A 15,049-nucleotide genomic window follows, 5' to 3' on the forward strand; every position below is an offset into this window, starting at 1 on the left:
TAGTAACAGATATCATTTGATAATGAGCAAGTACAATTTATTATGACACTAATTGTAACCTGTCACCTAATTGTTCTATTTTTACAGGGTGTCATCCTCCTACAAGGCAATAATTGTAAACTCTTTTTTGGGTGTGCACGTGTATATATTTGTATGAAGAGGGAGTGATGGCAATTTCACACAATATCTCTCATGTTGTTAAGCACAAAGGAGATGCTTGATTTATCCTGCTGAGTTAAATACAACTCCCTGTTACTACTAATTGTGATGCTCAAGTTGATTTTTTTAACCATCATATCAAATAATATGTATAAAAAATAACAAACAAACTTCCCAGCTCAGCATATTTATTTCACATGATGTACCAAACAACACAGTTCTGGCATAACTGTGGAATCACCTCTGAATTGTCTGCAATTGGAATTATATAAGTTATAAAGAGATAGCATGGGAGATTTATTAACTGACTAACTGTATCTTTTATCCTTTGCCCTCTTCCTTATCCATTCAGCAAAAGTTGATAGAGCACTGACCACATAACAAACACTAGGGGAATAAAAGTGAAGAATAAATTGTGTTTCTGATTTGGAGAAGCTCATAATTTATAAAGAGAGATGACATGAAGACCAATCATTACAAGTCAATACAAATGCAGTGATGCAGGTATCCGCCGTGGGCTATGGGAACCAGGAGCAAGGTTGTGATTCTGACTCGGAGAGCTGGAAAAGGTAACACGAAAGAGATGACCTTTGGGGGAGGGCGGAAGCGACGGACGCGGAAGGGCGGAAGCGACGGGTCCTGGGAGCGCCGCTTCCGCGCTATGGCGGCGCTGGGTCGGCAGGTCTTTGATTGGCACCGCCTGATTAATTAAAAAAAAAAAAAAGAGAGATGACCTTTGAATTAAGATTCGAAAATGAGACAGACTTGTCAGAGAGAGAGCACTCCAGGCCAACACGTGAGCAGAAGCAAGGGTCTGATGGCTTGCAACTGGGTGTTTCTGAAGTGGCTGTGACTAGAGGTGGTGAGAGAATGAAGTGTCTGGATAAAGGGGTAAGAGAAAGAAGTAGAATGAGAGATAGGGGTCAAGCTGTAAAGGTCTTTATATGCCTGGCAGTGAGGAGTTATAGAAGGTCTTTCAGTAGGAATGTATTGGGTTGGCCAAAAAGTTCATTTGAATTTTTCCATAGAGTCTTACAAAAAACCCCGAAAGAAATTTTGGCCAACTCATTATAATAGAGATGGCTAGTTACCCAGTTACAGTGTTTATTCTCATCTTCCTTCTTTTTTACTGAGCTTGGCTGTTTAGCTGCTGCTGCTAAGTCGCTTCAGTCGTGTCCGACTCTGTGCGACCCCATAGACGGCAGCCCACCAGGCTCCCCCCTCCCTGGGATTCTCCAGGCAAGAACACTGGAGTGGGTTGCCCTATTAATTTCCAAACCAAAACACCAAATTCCTCAGTTTCCCACAAAGTGGGAGGCAGTCATACGAATAAGTTTTAACAAAGAGACATAAGCAGAGTGTTGTAAGGAACTTCTAGGAAAGCTGCTGAAAGGGAGAAGAGCTAGCCAGATGAGACCCCATTTTCCCTTCTGCATTTTGTCTTCTTTTGGTTTGCAACTTGGACATGAATAGTTGGAGTTCCAGCAATCCTTTTGGGCTACAAAGTCACTTTGATGATGAAAACCCAAACTGAAAATGATGGAGTAGAAAGAGCTGCTGACCCTGTGGGTCACCTTGTCTTTTGGGTCAGAAATAAAGAAATTTTCATGTTGTTACAATTATTGCTACTTGAGGGTTTTGTAATATTCAGCCAAACCTAATCTTAACAAATACAGGGACTCATGGTCTCTTTGACTTAAAGACCATGTCTGATGACTCCAGTATCTGGGTATGCTTTGGATCTGTTTATGCGTATTTTTTTCTCTTGGTTTCCATCATTCGATCTTACCTCCTGGTATCACTGGAAATTTTTGATTGAAAACCAAACATTGCATAGGACAAGCAGGGAGGGAGGAGATAGATTTGAGGAAAGTGGGCAATTTAGGAAAGTGGAGTGAGCTGAAATCAGTCTCGGATTAGCGGTGGACATGAGAGAGAGGAAGAATTCAAAGATGGCTTTCAGGTCATGGCCCTCAGACGTCTCGGGCAACATGGCCCTCAGATGTCTTGTCCTTAGATGATCTCAAGGAGTCAGGGAGAATTCCCGCTAGGAACTTTGGAGGTGGTCACATCAAGTGCACCGTGTGCAATGCCCCTTGCCGCCAGTTATGTCTGCAGGTTAGCAGTAGGGCAGCATGCCTTCGCCGGGCTAGCTCAGTAGCATGATTTTAGTGTGAGTCTGGCTGCTTCCCTTCTGCTCCCCCTTCCTCTCTGCCTTCTCCCCCCTGACCCTCACCTCCTCTCCATCCTCCTTTCACCTCCTTCCCCTTCTCCTTTATGTCTCGCTTCTCAAGCCTTTGGGGCAATTCTGATACCATTAGAATGAACTTATTTTCTATTTCTGGAGTCCATTTCTGTGCCTTGCAACTCAGAACTCCGATGGACAAAGATTTGTGCACTCATAATGTTCAATTCGTGTATGACAAAGGGTTTTCTCACCATGAATTAAATTTCTTAATAGAACTTAAAAGCAGACTTGCCCTGTTTTTCATATATTCTCAAAAATGATGGGGAAAGGCCAGAACATAGAGATGAAGGGTGGAACAGAACGACTATTTCAAGCAGTATTGCATAATAAATATCTATTGCTCAGTCGAAACCATGAAAATGGTTAATATGTCTCAGACATTATGTAGAGAAAGAAAGATAGCTTATAAGTTTTTAGTCTATCCCCTTCATCGATCAAGGTGAGATGCTCCATTCTGGGAACGCTGAACTAATTTCAGGGATTCAGGATATATGACTTCCTCTTAGCATGCTGCCCGGCTGCTCAAGCAGAGGCCAGCCCAGCACTGGCCCTTCAGCTGGGAAGCAACAGGCTGTCTGCTGGGCCTGGGCAGGACCGGCCTGCCCTGAGTGCCAGCACTCTGCTCCTCCAGGGCCTGGAGGCTGTACAGGGAGTGGACCATCCAGTATCCCTGGGGCAGGTAAAGTGGGACCTCAGGGGAAGATGCAGGTTGATTTGTGACAGTCTCAGCCTACCCGTAGTGGCACTATCAGCTAGAAATGCTGGGGGACACTCACCTGGGCTCAGGTCCTCCTTTTGGAACCAACGTTGTGGCTGGACTGACCCTGGTGGTTCTTATTATGATTGCAAGATGCCATTAGACACATGCATCAGGAAACTTTGAAGCAGACAAGGGTTATTACTCACAGGTCCTGGAGGGTACATGGCATGCCCTGGGCCACATAGTGAGGCTGCAAGATAGGAGGAGATGGGGTAGGGAGAGAGAGAGACAGAGAAATAGAAAGAACATGCTGGTTCAGGATTCTTCTTCTATTGGGGCAGAGGTGGGGGTGGGGGGAGTCTAGAGGTTCACGAGGTCACTATTGGTGAATTTAAAACATAAGAACAGGAATTAAAAACACAGGGAGAAAAGGGGGGAAAAGTGGTCCAATGGTCACTTAACTAAATCAACCAAAGATTTTTTAAACAAAGGAACTCCAAGGGGGTCGGCCTGGCTCTTTATCCATTGAGGATTACACCTCTGCAATGGATGCCTTGGCAATCGAAGCATAAGTCATGCACTGGCCTTACAAAAGAGAAAACCGTCTGTCAGGGTTCATGCCACACAGGGCATCACTAAGTCAGCGTGGCCCTAGAAGCCCAGCGGACCACAGGAGACCACACTTGGGCTCCTGCTGTTTGGAGATGAGCATGGGTCCAATCCTGTGACATTCTGCTGGCCACAACCAGGCACTGGGGCTCCACTTGGGGTCACTGAGGGTTAGTAAGTTCAGAGATATAGTTTGCACTTTCCAAAACTGATTCCAACTGGAAATAGATTGGAGGGAAGAAACTGTATATTACCAAATTAGTTAGGATCTGCTGGCTAGTTTCCACATGAAAGAGGATACAGATTCACACAGGAGGTTGTGGAAGGGGCATTGGGGGAGTGGGGAGAGCTGACAGACATTTCAGAGGCAGAAATGATGGAAGATCTAGGGTGACTACTAGGTGTTCTTCCTTAAGGCAGGTCCCCAGGGAAAGTCAGAGGATGTGGAAGAAAACTAATGAGTTTTGTTTGGATGTGGTGGTTTGTGGGTGTCTGTGGGAACTTCAAGAAAGTGAGACAGATGGTGAGTCTGAGGACCAAGGGCAAGTTCTGGGGGAGAGATTTGGATTTCGGGTCCTTGGTCAAAGCTGGCCTCTGGCAGATCACCCCTACCTCAGACTCTCTGGTGGCGGCCTGGGTGTCTGTATATGAACCACCCCCGACTCCCTGAGGTTGGACTTACTCACCATCTTTTGCTAGGACCTCCCTAGATGACCCAGAGTGCCCTGTGGGTGGCCATTTCTGTGGACCCTGTCCTCACGATACATCTTACCCTGTCTCTGAGGAAGTGGAGTTCTGCCAAGGGCAGGTCCAGCCAGCTCAGTCCTCATTGTCTAATGGGAGAGCTGACCGTGTGGACAGACTCACAGCCTTCGTGAGAACCACCCAGGAAGGCTACAAAAGCAGATGCAAGGGAGGCACAATTGTCCGAGGAAATGTGAAGGTGCTGGAAGAATCTGGAGGAAAGTTACATCAACACAGACTGCAGCCGTGGCCCATAACTTGGCTCTCATTAATGCTAATTCATGATTTACCTATCTCCCACTGCCAGTCTACAGAGTCACCGAGCCTGCATGCTCTCCTGATCCTTCTTCACTCACACACCCCTTTCTTATGGGATGAGAATCCCCCATGTCTTCTTCCCAGTCAGCTAGGACACGTCCTTCAGCCCCTTCCACTGTCACCTCCTCTCTGAAGTCTTCTCAAGCCAGGATCAGTCTCCCTACTCTGGGCTCCCATGGTGCTCTGGGCAGCCTTGAATCTGGTACCACTTAGGACATCACCCAGAATGACATGTTTGTAGATTTGTCTCACTTGTCAAACTTTGAAGGCCCTTTTCATCTTTCTATGGTCTGGTACCTAGTTCAGTTCAGTTCAGTTCAGTCGCTCAGTTGTGTCCGACTCTTTGCGACCCCATGAATTGCAGCACAGCAGGCCTCCCTGTCCATCACCAACTCCCGGAGTTCACTCAAACTCATGTCCATCGATGGCCATCCAGCCATCTCATCCTCTGTCGTCCCCTTCTCCTCCTGCCCCCAATCCCTCCCAGCATTAGAGTCTTTTCCAATGAGTCAACTCTTCACATGAGGTGGCCAAAGTACTGGAGTTTCAGCTTCAGCACCATTCCTTCCAAAGAACACCCAGGGCTGAGCTCCTTTAGAATAGACTGGTTGGATCTCCTTACAGTCCAAGGGACTCTCAAGAGTCTTCTCCAACACCACAGTTCAAAAGCACCAATTATCTGGCGCTCAGCTTTCTTCACAGTCCAACTCTCACATCCATACATGACCACAGGAAAAACCATAGCCTTGACCAGACAGACCTTTGTTGGCAAAGTAATGTCTCTGCTTTTGAATATGCTGTCTAGGTTGGTCATAACATCCCTTCCAAGGAGTAAGTGTCTTTTAATTTCATGGCTGCAATCACCTAGTTAGGGCCTGGCAAAGAGGAATCTAATAACTATTTGTTAAATGTATGCATGAATAAAATAATTACATAAAAGGACTAGAAATAACCTCAGCCTGGTCAACAGCAGACCTGAGTCCAGTCTCTTGGTCCCTGAATTACCTTGGGGTAATTCAGCATCTGAATTGGGGCAATTACCTCTTCAGCATCCTCATCTGTGAAATGAAGGAGGTAGAACCAGGGGTTGTTAGGGGTTGTTTGTTCTGTAACCTAAGAACCGACCTTACCCAACTGCTTGCTGTCTGAAAATAAGGGATCCCAAAGACACAAAACTCTAATTAGAACTCAAAGGCCTGAAGACCTTAAAAGTCTTGCTAAGTCAAAACCCACTGGAGCCAGGAGAAGCTTCAGGGAAGAGGGGCCGGGAGCAGCCAAGTGGGGAGGGAGGCATCACAGGTACAGGAAGCAAAGGTACAGAAAGGAAACACATTTGGTGTGTACCAAGGAGCAGGGAGGGACTGGCTTTGTGGGAGCCAGGTAGTTGCCTCACCCTCCCATCATGCACAGGAATCACCGTCATGTTCTGTGTAGCCTCTCAGAAGGCAGAAGAGGGGGATCTGCATGGATAAATGACCAAGTCCCCTCATCTCTCAGCTGGAGAAACAGAGGATAACGGTGCTGGCCCAGGGCCTTGTGGAAGGTCTCCCGGCCCTGAGTCTGGGACCTGCTCTGTCTCCCAGGCTCATCTGTGAGTCTTCAAAGGATGGACACACCTGCCTCCCACATCTCCCAGGGGCCGCAAGCAGGATTCTGTACACAGAAGGTGTTTCATGAGTGCTCTGCGGGAACAAACAACCAGCCAAAGAACCCTGCAGGGTTCTGCTCAGTGTGCTGAGCAATAGCAACCATTTCGGGGGAGACTTGGGGAATTTTCCAGAGCTTTAGAGTCCTGGCACGGCTTGTCCTGAGCCTACAGGAGTAAATCGCTTACCTCTGTGAAATGAATTAACTCTCCCCGGGCACCTAGTGGTGAGAGAAAGAAGTCATTCGCTAAATGGCCCCTTCCTGCTGCATGAGAGAACAAATGTGCTTCACGTGGGCATGGAAATCACTTCTCTCAGGAACATTTCTGAAGAGAGTCGTTTCAGTAGGGCAGCTGGCGTCGTGACTGGAGCCAGCACTGTGATGCCACAGCCAGCCAGGCCTCTAGAGAGGTAGCTCCCTTTTATTTTCATTAGAGGGACCTCAGGCCAGGGTGGAGAGAGACTACGCCAGTGACAATCAAATATTTTCTTTCCCCATCCAGCCATCCTCAAGACTGAGGCCCAGGGAAGAGAAGGGCCCCCAGGAGCCATTCAGGGGTGGAGATGAGACAAAAGGATCCTGACCCAGGGCGGGCTCTGCACTCGGCTGACCTCTCAGAGTCCTGGCCCATCCTCTCTTCAGGTCATTGTGTTAGTCACTGCACCCCACCCCCCACACACCCCTTTATTACCCCTTATTTTTTTAACACTTTATTTTTGTTTGTTTGTTTATTGAAGTATAGTTGATTTACAATGTTGTGTTGGTTTCTGGTGTACAGCAAAGTGATTCAGTTTTTTTAATATATACCTTTCAGATTCTTTTCTGTTATAGGTTATTACAATATATTGAATATAGTTCCCTTTGCTATACAGTAGGTTCTTTATCAGTCTAATGCATAATAGTGTGTATCTGCTAATTCCAGACCAATTTATCCCTCCCCACCTCTTTTACCCTTTGGTAACTATAAGTTTGTATTCTATGTCAGCGAGTCTATTACTGCCTTGTAAATGAGTTCGTGTATATCATTTTTAACACAAAACACTTACCTGCATCACATATAAGTGAGAACAGATGATACTTCCCTTTATCGCCCCTCACTTTTCATCACAGGCACTTCTGTGCCCGCAGGACCCAGGCAGTGAACTTGGAAGTGTAAGGAGCCTTCCCTGCCCCTCCACAGGTGAAGCAAGTCTGCTCCTCTATTTCTGAGCCATCCGAGTGCATTTTCAACAAAAATACTTAGAACTTATCATTCTTTGGGAATGAGAACTTTGAACAAGGAAACAAGAACATGAGGCAGTAGGAAAGAGACCATGTGTGTCCTGAGTGGGACCCCTTCGTTCAGGCTGCCTCATTTTCTACATATAGTATTTATTTCACAATAACCCTGCTGAGGTGGACATTTAAAATATCAATTTAAAGATGAGGAATATGAGATTTAGAAATATTTTTTACATTGCCCATGTTCATAATCTACCAGGTAAGACCTCACATTAGAAAAGTCTAGAACCTCATAGCTGGAACTCTCCTTAAACTCAATCCATCTGGTTTAATTCCTCCCCATACTCTCAGGTTTCCTTTTTGTTTCCATTTCAATCTTTTGGTCACTTTTCTGCTATCAGCAATAATTATGCTTTGCTCCAACCTCTTGGGCTACAAATCACCACTCTAGGGAAGCTGTGGGGAAAGAAATGGCAACCCACTCCAGTATTCTTGCTTAGAGAATCCTGTGGATGGAGGAACCTGGTGGGCTGCTGTCCATAGGGTCACACAGAGTCGGACACGACTGAAGCGACTTAGCGTGCATGCTTGCATTGGAGAAGAAAATGGCAACCCACTCCAGTATTCTTGCCTGGAGAATCCGAGGGACAGAGGAGCCTGGTGGGCTGCCATCTATGGGGTCACACAGAGTCGGACACGACTAAAGCGACTTAGCAGCAGCAGCAGCAGCAGCAGGGAAGCCGAGTTCTGACACTCTCAAGAGTAGTTATTCTCCAGCAGAAGACTCTTCAGGGTCTATATGGGACAGCATACTTGCTCACATCACATTCTCTAATAAAAGACTTATCCATGATGCACATGATATTTTGGTCTCCATTGGCCTTATTCCCTTGTCTTATTCTGTACTGGTTCAGAGTATGGGTGAAGACGAACAGTATTATTTGGATACTCAACCTAAGCTGAGTCCATAGGATTCTCTCTCCTGGATTTTGAGTCTTAAGACACATAGGGATCAAATTTGCTTGGAGTAGGGTTGTCCATAGGCTGTGCCCTGGAGAGAAAGTGACCTTAGCTACCAAGGCACCAGGACCTACCATGGTTCCATCCTTCCAAGCCTGGGCACTCAGCTCTTTGTTTCTGAGAGGCACTACATTTGCTCCAGCCTTCTGGTTGGATCTTGAAGAAGAGACAAGATTTTTAGACAGTGATGGAAAGAAAGCAGGGCTGGGGTAGAGTTTCCAGGTAGAGAAGATGAGCAAAGGTAATGGGTAGAAAAGCCCAAGGAATGTTTAGAGGAGTCAAGTGTAATTGGCTGGAACATACTGCGTACGTAAGTGAGTAGGAGATGCAGCAGGCTAGGGCCAGCTCTTGATGGGCACTGAATGCACAACAGGGAATTTGGATTTTATAATGCAGGAATTCAGAGACACTGAACAAAGTGAAGCACAGGGTGGCGTGTGCAAGGACAGCCTGAAGCCAGATCAGATACTACAGAAAGGACCAGAATTACAGTCCCAGCTCTGCCACCTCGTCCGCCTGTCTCCCCTACTCCAGTCCCACTCTCCTAAGGTAATCAACATTGACAGCCAATGTGTATTTTCCACACCTTTCCTTTTGCTTACGCAAATAAAATTATAGCACCCATTCCCCCTTTAGAGAAGCTAACATGCTATCATATACGTTACTCTATAACTTGCTTTGTTTACTTAAATTCTGCAAACATTTTCCAAGTCAGTGCACACATATCTAACTCAGTTTTGTTTTTAATGGTTGCATTTTAATCCGTGTATGGGTTTCCCATAATTAAGCCAACCAATTAACTATGGATGGAGATTGAGATTGTTTCAAGCCTTTCCTAATACAAAAGATAGTGTAAATTTACTCTTATACACTTATTTTAACAACTTTTTTAAGAAAACATGCTCAAAAGTAGTACTCCTATGTTAAAAAGAAAGTCCATTTAAAATTTCAGTAAGTGTTTCCACATTAATTTTTCCAAAATGTTGTAGCAGTTAATTCCCACTACTGTACGCACTCATTTGATGGCAAAATTAAGAAGTTTATGAAACCAAGTGTGGGCAAATTTCTGCATTAACTCTTATACTCTCCTGGTAGAAATAGAAATCGATGCTATGTTTTAACAGGACTTTAGTATTGTAAAGTTGCGCGTTCATATACCCTGTAACCCAAATGACTAGGTATATACAAAAGAAAAACACTTTCACACCTATTCCAAGAAACTCATACAGCAATTATGACACAATAAGCAGAAACAACAAATATCCTTTGGCAGGATATTGAATTTATAAATTGTGGCATTGTCATACAATTGGTAGTAAAAATGAATGAATTATTACTACCTGGTATGCTACTGCTGCTGCCAAGTCGCTTCAGTCGTGTCCAACTCTGGACAACCCCACAGACGGCAGCCCACCAGGCTCCCCCATCCCTGGGATTCTCCAGGCAAGAACACTGGAATGGGTTGCCATTTCCTTCTCCAATGCATGAAAGTGAAAAGTGAAAGTGAAGTCGCTCAGTCGTGTCCGACTCTTATCGACCCCATGGACTGTAGCCTACCAGGCTCCTCCACTCATGGGATTTTCCAGGCAAGAGTACTGGAGTGGGGTGCCATTGCCTTCTCCAACTACATGCTATAATATAGTGTATATATATTATGTACTAAACAGACATGTATAAAATACTGAGTGAAAAATTAAGATCCAGAAGAATATTGTTTACCGTTGTAAGAAAAAAACTACACCTATAATAAAAATAAACAAAATTGTATATATAATAAAACTTTCAAAAATCAAGATAATAATAGACAAGTGGTTGCCTTAGGTAGGGGGAGGAAGAGGGAGTGGATGGAGGAGAAACACATAGGCAGACATATATTACTGTTGATGGTCTGATTCTTTGATGTGGTTCGTCAGTGTTAACTATATCATAAATAGAGGGTAGTTGACTGATTAATTTAAAAAGGGGCCATTCATGAGAGTATGTCAGGAACCAAGGCTATAATAAGAAAAAGAAGACAGAGAAAAGTGAAACCAACATCAAGGAATAAGAGATGAGACTTCACTTGAGGGGACCAGGTTTCTGTGTGATGACAACTCAGGGTTCTTGACTCCTGGGTTTGGATCGGGGCATTTGTGGGGGATATTGACATATTCAATACAGATTTCTCACACAAAACCTGAGTTGTTTTGTAAAAACAAACTCCTTGGATTCCTTCTCCTTGTGCAGCAATGTCTTCAGGGTCTGTCATCGTGATGGTCTGGAAATGATTGGTTTCTTCCTATCTCATGTGTTTCACCCTTTGGAGAAAAATATTGTCTGGAAATTTTTATCTTGCCTTGCAGTTGAGGTGATTCAGCAGTCACACGCTTTTTGTCTGTGATACAGCATGAGGCTGTCCAGAGCAGGGTGAACTGTCCCAGAGAAAAGCTCTGTTCTCTTGCTGTTCAAAAGGCATTCTCACCTCCACATCCCCTATCTGCTGTCCCAGCCAGCTGGCAACACCTCCAGGCCCAGGAAGGGCACAGATGAAAGGGTGGAGCAGACTGGATTGAGGAAGACTGCCATCTGAATGTGTTATCAGGAACCTCTTCCAGGTGGGGTCATCTTGGCCTCCTGAAGTGTTCCTGCGCTAAAATAATCCCCTTCCCTCCTAAACTGGAGTGATTGCCAACCAGCCAATAAGAAAGGGATTCGGTTGCTACTTGTTGGCCAGGTCCAGTCTAGATGGGTCAGGATGGGAACACGAATTTTCCATCTACTTTTGTATCCTGGGGCTTGGAATGGAGTTGTCTGGGGAGCAGCTATAATTGTGTAATGACGGATGAAGCACTCGGTCTCTCCAGCAGGATGAGAAGATGGTGAGCTCTTATTGTTATTATTTTTGATTTACAAAAAGAGCAAGTCATAAAGCCCCAGGGCCACTTAGCTAATAGACACATAATTCACCAGGAGCTCTTAAAAGCCTCATGTTATGGGCATGATAGCCTTTTCTCTGCTTTCCCCCTAGCCTCAGTCTGACTGAACAGATGGGGCCAAAACCAACACAATCAGGACTGCCCCCAACAGTCCAGATGTTTGCACCTGGCATCAAACCCCCTTCAGACCTGTGTTGCACCACTGGGCCCTCAAAATTTGTTGCACCAGTGAAGTTGAATTTGCCAATTCAAGAAGATGAAACTCTGCTGCTAGTCATCCCCCTGACCTACAGTCATGGCAGGGACTTCAAACACAGGGACCAGTCATCCCCACCCTGATTCTTCTCCCTTCAGACCCAGCTACACGGGTTATTTGGTCTCCATTGTTTAGTCACTAAGTCGAGTATAACTCTGCAACCCCATGGACTGTAGCCCACCAGGCTCCTCTCTTCATAGGATTTTCCAGGCAAGAATACTGGAGTGGGTTGCCATTTCCTTCTCCAGGGGATCTTCCTGACCCAGGGATCAAACCCAGGTCTCCTGCTTCACAGTCAGATTCTTTACCACTGAGCCACCAGGGAAGCCTTACTTAGACTCTAAAGAATCCTTATATTTTGGCAAAATACTCTGTCCACAATGGCCAGATTCTCTTCCCAATTTACCATCTTGAAATTCTACTCCTTCTTTAAGCACCAAGTCAACTGCTGCCTCCTAGCTGGCATTGTCTTCTTTCTTCTGGCTGGAATTAAATTCTTCTCCTTCTGCACTGGCCCTTTTCATGGCATCTAAACTATAATCCGGGTGTGGCGGTCTCTGCAGTTTCACCTTTTCTGTTTGCTGACAAGTCCCTTGCAGGCGAGGAATGAGGTCCCGAGAGGTAAGACAGGCAGAGCATTAAGCAGAGTGTGAGTGCGGCAGGTGCTAACAAACAGGAGCTCCTGTCTCTTTGCACAGTGCCTTGGAGCAGAGCAGACCTTCAGAGTTAGCTGAATGTGCATGGAACTGAGAGAAAGGACAAATGACAAACAAGCTAAAGTAACAAGAAGTAGGATCAAAGTCTGGGGGACTTCTGAATTATTTGTTTTGAGTGGGAAAATATAGGGAATAAGTCCAATTCTGTTACAATTTGGAGGGGGCCATTTCAGATTGGGTTGCACCAAGTACAGGAAGTGAATCAGATGGTGTGGTTTGAGTTTCTCTGTTTTGAATATTTGATATGGATTTTACCTGTTGTCCTCATCCAGCCTGTGCAGGATCTGAAAGACAGGTACTGTCACAAGGGCAGGAAAAGGTGGCTGCATCCTTTATCAATACGTACCCCACACGTGTGGGCTTCCTCTTTGTTTTATAAAGTGAGTGAGGGAGTCAGCATTTAGATTTGAAATATTTTGTTCTACCAAATTTTAATTATCATGTTTTTAATGATGGGATATGGCCTCCAAATCTAGCAGAGCTATTAGACGGTTTTACTTCAAGATAATCTGTTGCAATTATTTTTGTTCAGTTCTTCAAATTGTCTCGATCTTATTGTTTATCTTCGGATGGAACAATGTAAGGGGAAATGAGTTTGAATCAGCTGGGGAAGATTAATAATAGTTGCTTCCAACCCCACTACCTCCCCCTGCATCAGCACCATTTAATGACCACCAGCCCATTGTCACTGTCTCTATGCCATACACAAACCCTGCAAAAACAAGTAATGTTTCCTCTGTTTTAAGATAAGGAAACTGAAGCCCCCAAAGTGTAAGTGATTTCAGCTCAAGGCTGAAGCTAAGATTCAAAATCAGGCACATTAGCCTTTGACACTTGTCTCATTCCCAACACATCCCAGCCCAGACCACCTTCTTTCATGAAGCCAGGCTGACTTTTGCCGAAGAGCAGGGGCAGTGCGGAGCGGGCACCACTTGCATTAAATGCATCTGGACCATTTTGCTCCAGAGTTTATGAAGGGCTGGGGCTCCTCTTATTTGAAACTCTTCTGATCTTTTGATATTAGAAAGAGTTCCCTCTCCCCACCCCACCCCAAACTTCAGGGCTAGATGGCACATCAGGGCAACAAGGTCCCTTATAGTTTTAGCCCTGGTTTCCTCCTGAGCCTAGGCATTACCCTGAGAGGTAGTAGAGAGCTCACACTGGTTGTGGACACAAAATTGTTTACTTTGAGCAAGTCACTTAGTGTCTCTGAGCTTCAGTGTCCTTGAAATGAGACTAATAAAATCCCCTTGAAGGAGAGGATATAATGATAAAACAATTTATTGAGTGGTAATGCCTAGAAAGGTCCATCTAGTCAAGGCTATGGTTTTTCCAGTGGTCATGTATGGATGTGAGAGTTGGACTGTGAAGAAAGCTGAGCGCTGAAGAATTGATGCTTTTGAACTGTGGTGTTGGAGAAGACTCTTGAGAGTCCCTTGGACTGCAAGGAGATCCAACCAGTCCATCCTAAAGGAGATCAGTCCTGGATGTTCATTGGAAGGACTGATGCTGAAGCTGAAACTCCAATACTTTGGCAACCTCATGCGAACAGTTGACTCATTGGAAAAGACCCTGATGCTGGGAGGGATTGGGGGCCTGAGGAGAAGGGGACGACAGAGGATGAGATGGCTGGATGGCATCACCGACTCGATGGACATGAGTTTGGGTAAACTCCGGGAGTTGGTGATGGACAGGGAGGCCTGGCACGCTGCAATTCATGGGGTCACAGAGTCAGACACGACTGAGCGACTTATCTGAACTGAATGCCTAGATTAATGCATGGAACATATAAGCACTCCCTAAACCAGGATATTAATTAACTGAGTAAATAAGCATAATGATAGTCCCCTCTGAGGCTGATAATAACATTGAGACATACAGTGAAGGCCAAAGGGCTCTGTCAGTGAAACTCCCCGGACGCACATATGGGATGATTACAGGTGATCGCGTGGATGTGGATGCCAAGACCCTGAGCAAGGAAGTAATTTGTTCAGGGTTCCTCTTGTAGTGAGGAGCGGATGTGTTACCCTTCCCCTGAACCTCGCAGCCTGCTCCTCAAAGCCCTTGCAGGGGCAGGAGGGAGCTGACAGCCGGGAGGTGGGGAGGCTGTCCTGAGCCCAGTACCTCCCAGGACAGAGGAGATGAGACAAAGAGAGCGCAACCTTTCACTGGAGTGGTAGACGCCCAGCACTTTAAAGGACTGAGAAGGCAAGAGGCTCAGGCTTATTTAAATAATCCACATCTTGTAAAGTGAGAGACAAAAAAGTAGTTAAAACTCAGCTAACATTTGTCAGCTCCCGGAGCAGCCCCAGCTTTCACTCGGACGACTAGGAAGGCGGTGTGCTGCGGGAGCGGTGACTGATGAGTGTAATATGCTCCAGCAGCTCCAGGCTGAGCAGTTATCGCATTAGCTCCCACGGCCTGAAGCCTGATGCATGGATTCAATCCACCGCACGTGGTGGCGGACACGAGGGCGCCTCTCTCCAGACACCTCTG

This window comes from Bos javanicus, chromosome 1 (genome assembly GCF_032452875.1).
Source record: "Bos javanicus breed banteng chromosome 1, ARS-OSU_banteng_1.0, whole genome shotgun sequence".
Taxonomy (NCBI): Eukaryota; Metazoa; Chordata; class Mammalia; order Artiodactyla; family Bovidae; genus Bos; species Bos javanicus.